Consider the following 12,305-nt stretch of genomic DNA (forward strand, 5'->3'; position numbering starts at 1 on the left):
ATCTGAGACCTTCCTGAAACCACACTGATTACAAGACGGCAGAGGAGCATATGTCTGCATAAACCTGCCAAGGGGAAAATGCACACATTGTCCAGCTCATCGAAAAGATACTAAATAGATGACTAGCCATGGCTCAAAAATAATGCTGAGAGACATACCCAGAAGAACTATACATGTGGGGAAGAAACAAACACTTTACTAATTTTTACATTTAATTTGTGTAGCTCTTCTATTCCTCGTGTGTGTGTGTGTGTGTGTGTGTGTGTGTGTACGCACGTGCTCACACGCTGGGGAAGAAAGGAGGATGGGTACTTTAAAGTGCCGTGGCAGAAATACAACCAAATATCTTCTAGTCTGTTGGCAGGATGATGATGTGTTTTAGCTTAGTTACTCTTGTCCATAAAACCTCACATTCTTCCAGATGCAAGCAAAAATACATATATGCTTAAGATGGGCCTAAGAACCGAAGCATGTGTCTGCCATGTGTGAAACAGCTACATATTTCCAACAGTGAGACCTCAGGAGCCGTGGCAATTCCCCGTGCTGAACAATACTCAGTGCAGCCTCTACGGAGAACAAAGGAGGACTAAAAATAAACCCCAAGAGAGAATGCCTGAAAAAACAAGGCTTCCTGAGAAGGCATTTGGTTTTCTTTAGAAGAACAGAAATTTCTATTTAGAATAATCAAAACTCACTTCAACCAGAGATGACATCTTTTTTTAATGTATGTCTTACTAAAACAAACTGCTAATGTCGATGTAACTGCAAATGGTAAATTGGGGTGTTCTGACTTAAATATGTGCATTCCGAATCCTCTGGTATTGTGATCGTTTCCATAGAGAAGGTAGACAATAGTGGATTAAAGCAGGAACTCCGGCTTCAAGTTCTCCGACAAGTTAGTTAAACTATCTGTGCCTCAGTTTCCTTGCTGCAAAATGAGGACAGCAATGGTACTACAGGAGGACTAAGTAACTTGGCATATGAGATGAGTACCCAGCACAGAGCAAGTACCATCCCAGCATTTGCTGCTTCTCCAGCTGCCACCAATTCTTCTGCTCTTCTATTCCTCAGTCCAGTTACCAGTACTGACACCATCAGGAGATCTTTAGGATTCAAAGAGGTTTAGAATGTATGAAACAAGAGATCCCTGATGGTAAAATGAGCACTTATGGGCTCGTATTAATTAATTCATAAAAAATGCAAAATTTTGAGAATGATATAGAACAGAAGGACAGCAAGTCATTTTATTTTTTAAACTCCATTAAGGTGAGCACAAGTAGCTGGAGAGAACATGCCACCAGTAGCTTTAAGGGAGCAAAATAAGTTTAGCTTTGTAAGAACTGGTAACCTCTTCCCAAGAGCTAACATTTAACCACTGGCAGCAGTTACTTATTACTAAAATTTAGCCCTACAGACAGCAATGAAAACAGACTTCATACAGGACAGCAACGCATGGTAATTATCAGTCAATAAAGCCAGCTGACCAGGATTCCCATACACTCACCCTCCAATGTATGGCTTTTACAGCTACACTTTTGTTCATGATTTAAAATGCTTTAAAATACATATATGCGGATATCGTGGCCTTGCAGTAACAGAAAAAACTGATGAGGCTTCATTCTGATATAATCCACTATTTAAAAACAGAAGTATTTAAAAACGAGCAGCAGCTCAACCCCGCTGGGCCAGAAGAATGAGGTTTCCTGTGCTGAATCTATTTGCAATTCTAGAATCATCTCTGCACCAGGAGATTCTAGAATTAAATCCCACTACCATCCCCCATTACTCAGTTCAATATTATCTTATTAAATTACTGGAAGATTAACCCTACATAGAAAGTCTAGATTTCATTCATTTTTTTTTTTTTTAAGATTTCATTTATTATTGGGACGCCTGGGTGGCTCAGTTGGTTGGACGACTGCCTTCGGCTCAGGTCATGATCCCGGAGTCCCGGCATCGAGTCCCGCATCGGGCTCCCAGCTCCATGGGGAGTCTGCTTCGCTCTCTGACCTTCTCCGCTCTCTGGCCTTCTCCTCGCTCATGCTCTCTCTCACTGTCTCTCTCTCAAATAAATAAATAAAATCTTAAAAAAAAAAAAAGATTTCATTTATTATTTATTTGACAGAGATAGACAAAGCCAGAGAGGGAGCACAAGCAGGGGCAGTAGGAGAGAGAGAAGCAGGCTTCATGCAGAGCTGGGAGCCCAATGTGGGGCTCAATCCCAGGACCCTGGGATCATGACCTGAGCCGAAGGCAGATGCTTAACAACTGAGCCACTCAGGTGCCCCTCTAGATCATTCTTGTAGACTCCTACCATCCTGAGGTGTTTTTTTTTTTTTTAATTATTTATGTCAGCAGTTAGAGGCTAATGAAGTCATTAAATATAATAAAATTCAAAACTAGTTATCCACAGTTGGTTATCAAATATTCATGGATAAGAAAATAACATAGAACAAAAATTTTTTAATATTATAAATATCTTATTATTGTTACTTCTTTTAAAATTTAATTTTTTTTCAGTGTTCCAAAATTCATTATTTATGCACCACACCCAGTGCTCCATGCAATACATGCCCTCCACAATACCCATCAGGAGGCTCACCCCACCCCCCCAACCCCCTCCAAAACCCTGTTTGTCCAGCATGGAGGTTCCTCAAAAAATTGAAAATAGAGCTACCTTATGACCCAGCAATTGCACTACTTGGTATTTACCCTAAAGATACAAACATAGTGATCTAAAGGGGCACGTGCACTTGAATGTTTATAGCAGCAATATCTACAATAGCCAAACTATGGAAAGAACCTAGATGTCCATCAATAGATGAATGGATAAAAAAGATGTGGTATATATATATATATATATATATATATATATATACACACACATACATACATATACAATGGAATACTATGCAGCCACCAAAAGAAATGAATTCTTGCCATTTGCAATGACGTGGATGGAACTAGAAGGTGTTATGCTTAGTGAAATAAGTCAATCAGAGAAAGACAACTATCATTCGATCTCCCTAATATGAGGAAGTGGAGATGCAACGTGGGGGGTGTGGGGGGTAGGAAAAGAATAAATGAAACAACATAGGATCGGAAGGGAAACAAACCATAAGAGACTCTTACTGTCATAAAATGAACTGAGGGTGACCGGGGGTAGGGGGTGAGGGAGAGGGTGGTGGGGTTATAGACATTGGGGAGGGTACGTGATATGGTGAGTGAAGTGTGTAAACCTGGCGATTCACAAACCTGTACCCCTGGGGCTAATAATACATTATATGTATATAAAGAAATTAAAAAATGAAAAAAAAAAAAACCCCAAAACCCTGTTTGTCTCTCAGAGTCCACAGTGTCTCACGGTTTGTCTCTACCTCTGATTTCCCCCAACTCACTTCTCCTGAGTGAAATAAGTCAAGGAGAGAAAGTCAATTATCATATGGTTTCACTTACTTGTGGAGCATAAGGAATAACATGGAGGACATTGGGAGATGGAGAGAATAAAAATTTTTTAAAGTCATTCTAGTTTTACTGTCAAGACTGATGTTAACTTATAACTCATAAACTGTCTCAGAATTGAGATTTCTAGAAGTCATCTAATTTTTAAAATTGTGTATTTGGGGTGAACTTGGTTTTTAATTGTGTAAAAAGTTATCATGTCTGCAGATATGACAGCTGAAAATGTCCCCTCTGGTAAAGAGAACCAGTGTGAGGTAAATGCATACCCACCCCACAACCTGTAACACCTGTACCTGAAACTGTCCTTCCTCCTGCACCTGGGGCTCTGCTCCAGAGCGCAGGTGCACTGATGAGAGTCCTTAACCTGAATCTCCCAGGCAGTCTAGCAAGAAGAACATAAATATGCATTCTGACATATGGGTAGTAGCCTCTGTCAAGCATACTTACCATTGCTTCATTAAACTGTCATAATTTTAATCAACTCGATTCACACACACTCAGTTTAAAAATCTCCCTAACAGACAAAATAGAGACCCAAACCCACTTTGGTTTATGGCAAATGAGCTGTATCTCAATAAAGTTATTAAAAAAAAAAATCCCCATTATCATGGCAGCAGGATCCCCACCCAAAAGGACCAACTAAGGGTCTTTGCCTGATAGTCTGCTCCTCAGCCATCCTTAAAATGCACAGCACTAAGTTACTTTACTAGGTAAAGGCCTTCCCTGTTTCCACAGAGCCAGGGGAAATGCCTGATCCTTGGATTTGAAATTAAAGGCAATACAAGAGCTTACATGACAACTTCTACAAACAGATCCGTTTAAAAAGAAATTCTCTCTAAACCAACCTCCCAGACCACCCGCCTTGATTACTGTCTAGATAACTGAGTATTATTCCCTTTTCCAAGAGTCTGTGAAAAAGCTACTGTAGTGAGAATTCAAGATAGAGAACATGTTCCTCAAATGCAAGGGGAAGTTGTTAATAAGAAGTGCATTTTGGGGGCACCTGGGTGGCTCAGTGGGTTAAGCCTCTGCCTTCGGCTCAGGTCAGGGTCTCAGGGTCCTGGGATCGAGTCCCGCATCGGGCTCTCTGCTTGGCGGGGAGCCTGCTTCCTCCCTCTCACTCTGCCTGCCTCTCTGCCTACTTGTGATCTCTCTCTGTCAAATAAATAAATAAAATATATTAAAAAAAAAAAAAAAGAAGTGCATTTTGGAAGAGAAATATTGTTGGTGAGTCCTCCTAAAAACAAACAAGCAAACAAACAAACAAAAAAACCAAGATTTTAAAAGGCTTCTGTATAGATTACTTGTCAACAGTAGCTGTTGCTTGCATTTATGTCAAAAGACAACCTCAAAATAAAGAGATTACTTAAAAGCTATTTGAAAACAAAACAAAACACTAGTCTCTTTCAGAAGACTCATCACCAATGGGATGGCATGGGTGTCTCTGTACTAATGCCCACAGCAAAATTTACTGCACACCCAAGTCTGGTTCTGCTTTCCTTCTTCATCGCTTACTCTTCTGGCATCTGTAGTAAGAACCAAGATTCTGGATGGAAACGCAGTTTTGAGAATCAATAAGGAAACTTGATATCCAGGATAAGCAAAAGCAGATTAACCCTTCTGTGCATCTTTTCCGCTGCAATAAATATATATAATGACACCGTGGCAGTTTAATAGCCATTTTTGTGCTCCTATGGCCAAAAAAAGAAATAGTTCAAGCATTTATGTACCCTTCAATTGTATGCAATGAATTCAAGAAAAATCCCTATTTCATAAAACGATATGTCAAGGTTGTATCATTATAAAAAGCAGAGTATTCAGAATGCAGTCACTAAACTATAACCTATATTTTAAATAAACTAAATTGACTAATGACAAACTGAGAACATTTTTTACTTAAGAAAGAAGTCCACAATATTTTTTACCACCCTATTATTATTTGAGGGGTATTTTTTACAAACAAAGTAAGTTAAAAGATATCTTAAGAAATATTATTTAATATATTACATAACTTCTAAACTATTCAAGTGTTGATTATTATGTTCATCATGGAGAAATCAGAAAATGAGACATGAGGAAGCTTGAATACAATTCAAGAAAACAAGCCATTATCTATGGATACTGTTTGGGGTTACAGCAGCTACAAAGTTAGCATAAGTCATGAAGGTCAGTGTTGTCTTCAAAGTCAGATATTTAATCGTTTCTAAGTGATCTCTTAAAGCTGTTCTCCACTAGAAATTTTTTTTCCTTCTTTGGCACATTCATTGTAGAAAGCAAAAAGATTAAGGCGGGATAAGAAGAAAAGGTATCTCTTTCAAGAAAGAAGAATGAGCTAGAAATCTGACTCAGAAAAATGAGTGCAAAAGGAATCTAGAGATTCAGCCTGTAGCATATGCACCTGCTGGTTAAGCTGGGGATCTTTCATGGAGCTTCAAACCCAGGGAGGGAAGATGGATGTGAACAGCAGGAGAAAAACTATTTGGTAAAAAAAAAAAAAAAAAAAAAGAAAGAAAAAAGAAAAGAAAAGAAAAAAAGAATTGGGGCTTTCGCCTTGCTTCTATATCAACTTTACTAACATTCTATTTTCAGAGTTAACAGGAGCCATTTTAATTTGCTCTGAAAATATTTTTAATGAAGGGATGCCTGGTGGCTCAGTTGGTTAAGTGTCTGCCTTTGGCTCAGGTCACGATCCCAGGGTCCTGAGATTGGGTCCCATGCGGGGCTCCTTGCTCAGGGGGGTGTCTCCTTCTCCCTCTGCCTGCTGCTCCCCCTGCTTGTGCCCATGCTCTCTCTGTCTCTTTCTCTCTGACAAATAAATAAATAAAATCTTTAAAAAAAAGACAAAAAATATTTTTAATGAAAATTACACCGCCATTCCACTAAGAAAATGTTCCCTTGAGTCATAATAACCTCTCCCACCCTCAAGGAGACACTTTCTCCTCTGATACCAGCATCCCAACACACAGCACTCTCTCCACATCCTTTACCTTTTTCTAGACTTCAACCTTGGTCCACACTCCTTTGCTTTCTTACCATCTTTTTACTGCCCCTATGGACATAATTCAAGACAATGATCCTTGAGTGCACGCAATTCACTTACACATACGATGGACAGTAACCTGTTGATTGCCAGTCAAAGTCAAGGCTGTGTAAAAGGCATCTCTGTATACACCTATCCTCAAGGATTAGGATTTTGACCCAAAGACAAGCTAGGAGTGCTCACATATAGTAGAAATAATTTGAGCTAATTAGACACTTAGCAGCTATTACTTTTGATTATTATCATAAGACATAAAAAAACTAACTACTCCCCAAAAACCTGTTAGAACAAATGATACTGGTGACTGGTCACAGTCTTTCACTGGTAATAAATATAATAAACCCTATGTCTATACCAAGCCATCTGTTTTTACGTTTTCACACAAAGGAAATCTGCCTCATCCCACATCTATACACATTCTTGGTATAAAGATTTAGCCATTCCTTTCCTAATGTTCTAAAACTCATACTATGACTATTTTCCTGAGATATGAAAAGTAAAACAGGCTTTGTACTGGATGTGTCTCTACCATATTTTGCCTAAAGCAATGGACATTACTAAACAATTACCTGAACACATGACCAAAGTTGAGAGAAATACATAAAGGGTCTTTGAATAGACCATCACTTTAGCTGAAGAATAAGACTATAAAAGAGTAATTGCTAGATACGTCCAAAATGAAATAAGTATGTATAAAATAAGTCTAAATAAAATACATTTCTGTCTTCATGGCTAGCCTATCTTACGTAATACAGAATTTATGGTAGATAACATGGTATGAGAGTCTGCCTGGGAGTTAAGGAACTTAAATGTTAACTGTGGCTCTACTACTCTTTACTGTGTTATCTTCAGCAAATTATATAACCTCTCTATACCTCAGCTTCCTGTCAAGTTTCATAATAATTATACTTACAATTACAGGTCGTTTTGAGCATGCAATACACATGAATTCATGTGCCTGTCACATCATGAGCAATAAATACCAGTGGTTACTATTATTAGTATTATAAAACTCATTAACTAGAGCCTATGTAACTGGCAACCAATTAAGTTGAATACTGGCAGTCTTTAGCCTCAAGACAAAAAAAAAAAAAAAGCTAGCTAACTGTAAAACTGCGAACTGCATGGTTTAGACTTATTTGCTGCTACTTGTCAATCCCAGCTCACTTTGTCTTAAGAATCTAAATCTACAGTTCATCACAGTCAAAATAAAAAGACAGTGTTCCCTAGATGTTCTGATAGATTGAAACTTAATGTTAAAATTGTCTTAGAAGTTCATATTGAACCCATAAAAGTTCTTCCTAAACTAAGGGGCAAATTTAGAATTTAATTTTTAAATGAACTGGAAATAAATGTAAGGGAAAGACGAGATTAATAATGTCTTATTAAAGGAATAAAAATCTCTCTTTTTTCCCCCCACTTAAATCTTTTATCTTTGTAAACTTTGAAGAAAAGATTTTAATAGAACTTTAAAATCAGGATTATGTATCTGTCTGACTGGAATAAAACTACCTTCAACAAGGCATAGAATGTCCTTGCTGATAATACAAATCACTATCTTATGGGAAGACTGACATAGATTTCATTTTACTCTAAATATAACATTGCAGTCAACAGCAAAACTCAGACTGTGAACCACATAGGATAAACAATTGATTTGTTGAAGAAACAACATATAAATTGCAAGGGAGAAGGAAAAAAAAGAAAGATATGGAGAAACCAACAGATTAAAAGAGACTGTCTTAAAACTCATTAACTGGCTCACTTCTCCCTCTCCCTCTGCCCGCCTCTCCCCCTGCTTGTGCTTTCGCTCTCTGTCAAATAAATAAATAAAATCTTGAAAAAAAAAATAAAACTCACTAAAAAAAACTTCAGATAGGCAAATTAAACTGCAGGAATACAAGCTCATGTGATAACGCAATAAGCAAAAATGAGGAAATTACAACCACTGAAGTCACAGTACTATTTACAAGTCTGTAAGAGGAGGGAGGGGCTTGGGTTTGGGAAGCAGCACACAGGAGACTTGGTTGAGCTGTTTCTTGATTCGGATGGGGGTTATAGGGTACTCACCTTAGCAATTTCTGTGTCAGTGTTACATTTTACAATTTAAAAAGGTTTTAGGGGTTCCTGGGTGGCTCAGTCAGTTAAGTGTCTGCCTTCAGCTCAGGCCATGATCTCAGGGCCCTGGGATCCAGCCCCCCAAATCAGGCTCCCTGCTCAGTGGGGAGTCTGCTTCTTCCTCTGCCCCTCCCCCCTCACGCTCCTGTGCATGCTCTCTCTCTCAAATAAATAAAAGTTTTTATTTGTTTTAATTTAAATATAATAAATAAAAAGGTTTGAAAAAAGATTATCGCAATCTAAAAGATTCACCAAAGTAGCTATTTCATGCAAATGTGTTCCTTTTCCCACATTCATACTCACACCCTTTAATAAATGCATTGCACCTGAGTTTCACAAATAAAGGTTCCATGACACCTGAGCAGAGTCATTTACTAGATTGGTATCTAGCCATTGTTTAAACCTGGCCTAATGATTTTTTTTTTTTAAGATTTTAATTATTTATTTATTTGAGAGAGAAACAGAGAGAGACTACAATCAGGGTGAGGGGCAGAAGAAATCTCAAGAAGACTCCTTGCCCAAAGGGGAGCACCATGCAGAGCTCAATCCCATAACTCCAAGATCATGACCTGAGTTGAACTCATGAGTCAGATGCATAACAGACTGCACTACCCAGGCGTCCCGATCTGGCATAATGATTTTGCTTTTGATTTTATATCATCAAAGAAGTACAGCTTTGTCTTTATTTCACATACCCTTCATTTATTTCACTTCCAAAAGAAAGGCCAATTTTAAAAAAATTAAAAAACACAAGGTGCACCTGGGTAGTGCCGTCTGCTCCGCATGGGACTCTTGGCTTCAGCTTAGGCCATCACCTCAGGGTTGTGAGACTGAGCCCTATATGGGGCTCCATGCTCAGTGCACTCAGTGTGGAGTCTGCTTGAGATTCTCCCCCCTTTCCCTCTGCCCCTCCCACTCATCGTCTCTGTCACCCTCACACTCTCTAAAATAAATAAGCCTTTAAAAAAAACAAAACAAAACAAAAGCATGGCCCTCTTAGGAAAGGTGTTATGGGTTTAATTTTATTCCTCTGAAATTCTTATGTTGAAGTGCTAACCCCTCAGGTACCACAGATTATAATTATACTTGAAGATATAGTCTTTAAAGAAGTAATTAAGTTAAAATGAGGATGTTTGAGTAGGCCCTAATCCAACATGAGGAATAGTTTGTTTTAGGAGAAGAAATCAGAGGGCTCCTGGGTGGCTCAGTCAGCTGGGCATCTGTCTTTGGCTCATCCCAGGGTTCTGGGATGGATCCCTAAATCAGGCTCGAGCAGGGAGCCTGCTTCTCCCTCTCCTCTGCCCTTCTTCTGCTCCTGCACTCTCTCTCTCTCTCTCTCAAATAAATAAAAAGGAAGAAGAAGAAATTAAAGCACAGACAGACACAGAGGGAAAACCATGTAAGGCATAAGGAGAAGGCACCATCTAAAAGCCTCAGAGGAAACCAACCCAGTTGACACCTTGATCTTGGCCTTTGAGCCTCCAAAATTGTTAAGAAAATACATTTTTTAAAAAGATTTTATTTATTTATTTGACAGAGAGATGGAGAGGGAGAGCACAAGTAAGCAGAGCAGCAGGCAGAGGTAGAGGGAGAGGCAGGCTCTCCACTGAGCAGGGAGCCCAATGTGGGGCTCCATCCCAGGATAGGATCATGACCTATGGTGTTGAGCCGAAGGCATGACCATGAGCCAAAGGCAGCCACTTAACAGACTGAGCCACCTGGGCACCCCAGAAAATACATTTCTGTTGTTTAAGCCACTCTGTGGTACTTTGTGATAGCAGCCTTAGCAAACTGATACAGAAGGTAAGAAAAAAAATTTTTTTTTGAAAAGGTAGTAGAAAGAAAAAAATATGAAATGCTACAATTTTCACTCCTAATGTATAGTGAAAGAAAGGCTTGAGAAAATTCCGAGTCATTAGTAAAGAAAAGAGAACTAACAGACTCCATGTAAAAAGAAACACCCCAAACAGCGAAGCACAAAGGGCACAACACAAGGGAACCAACAGGAAAATAACTGGCTACTAACTCATTGATGGGGCAGGGTTCAGAGCTTTCAGTGTGGTTCCTGGAAAAAACCCAGAGGAGAATTTTGAGTTAGATTTTTAAATGGATTAGAAACAAATGGAGGTGATGGGTGAGATCCAAGTGGTTTTCTTAAAGGGAGAAATGTCTTCTGGCCTTCGAGTTTGAATGAAGGGTGGATTTATTATTTCCCTGATTTAACAGGCTTGGGGGGTTAGACAAACCATCAACTAAGAAAATGCAATTCTCAGACTAGAAAATCAGCAAAGACGGCGCAGAACGTCAGAGCTCTAGGTGTTATACATACCCACGTTGCCTAATGATCTGAGTGGAGTAAGCTTTGTTGACGAAGTACAAGTTTCCTGGAAAGGATATTACTATAGCAACAGCAGATAGTTTTCTGCTAATCTGCCCTCCATGCCTATAGATGTACTTCCTCATTCCACTGACAGGCAGAAATGGAAATACATAGTAAACTGTCTGTTTCTTTTCCTCTTTAATTTAACAAAGGAGTAAGATACACTCTGCATTCAGAAAAGCATCCTACAAAATAAGAAAGTGAACCAAATAAACAGGGAAGAGAATAGAAGCCCAGAGCTTCTAAATAGCAGTTATTTTTTTTTTTAACTCCAAACAAAATGGCACTATTCTCCTATGTTAGACCTGGGAGAGTCCTGACATCCTTTCTGCAGTAAGGCAGCGCAAATACATCAACCACGTCAGTCTTAACAAGTTTAGAGTAACTTTCTGGAAGGATTGTTATAATTATAATAATTAGTTCACTTGTAAAAATTAACAGATTTTAAATCTTTATCAGAAATGTCTATACATAGAAATTTTGCTTGAAAAGCAAGATACTATAGTACAGGTATATATGATAGCAATTATACAAAAAATTTAAATATGTGCGTAGGACAAAACAATACTAAAAGGACATACAACAAAATGAAAACAAAGTTTACCTCAGTGATGAATTTAAGGGTGATTTTTCATTTTTCCCCACTTTTTTTCTACTTTTAAGTTTACTAAAATGAGTCTGTATCAAATTTATATTCAGAAAAAGAAAATAAATATAAATGGAATATAATTCTGATAAAGCAAAACAAATAGTACAAACATTGTTCAGAAGAAATTAAAACTTGGCTAAAACATCGTACTATATACAAGGGGCCTAAAGAAAACCCTGGGAGGGATTCAGCCTCACCTGTCCTCAGATGACATCATCAGTAGCCTGGACAAAAACATACATTCCTATGCCTACAATTGGAAGAGGATTTTATTTACAAATTTCCTTTCAGAGCTTACCTGAAATGAACCAGTGTCCTGTGATTTCTCTCACCAGGGATTTAAAAACCCCCGGGGCTTTCCCTACAGACCTAATAAATCTGCCATTTTATCAGGGGAATATTTTTTTAACTGAATGCAAAGTCATGTATCTACCCTGGAACCAAGATTTTACTTCTTATTTCTCAGGGCTAACCTTAAAGGCAAATTCAGAAATTATTTTCTGTGACATAGTCTAAAAAATAACCCGTGTGCTACATTAATCCCATAAAACACAACTCCAGGGGAGCCTGGGTGGCTCAGTCTGCTGAGGTCTGCCTTTGACTTGGGTTGTGATCTCAGGATCCTGGGATCGAGTCCCACATGGGGCTCCCTGCTC

General features: G+C 38.6%; 1 protein-coding gene across 11 annotated transcripts in view; it reads right to left on the reverse strand.

Moving 5' to 3' along the window:
• The window catches only part of ADAM22 (ADAM metallopeptidase domain 22), a 218,870-nt gene that overhangs the window by 94,955 nt on the left and 111,610 nt on the right, over positions 1–12,305 (reverse strand). The window lies entirely within an intron of this gene.

Source organism: Mustela erminea, chromosome 11 (genome assembly GCF_009829155.1).
Source record: "Mustela erminea isolate mMusErm1 chromosome 11, mMusErm1.Pri, whole genome shotgun sequence".
Taxonomy (NCBI): Eukaryota; Metazoa; Chordata; class Mammalia; order Carnivora; family Mustelidae; genus Mustela; species Mustela erminea.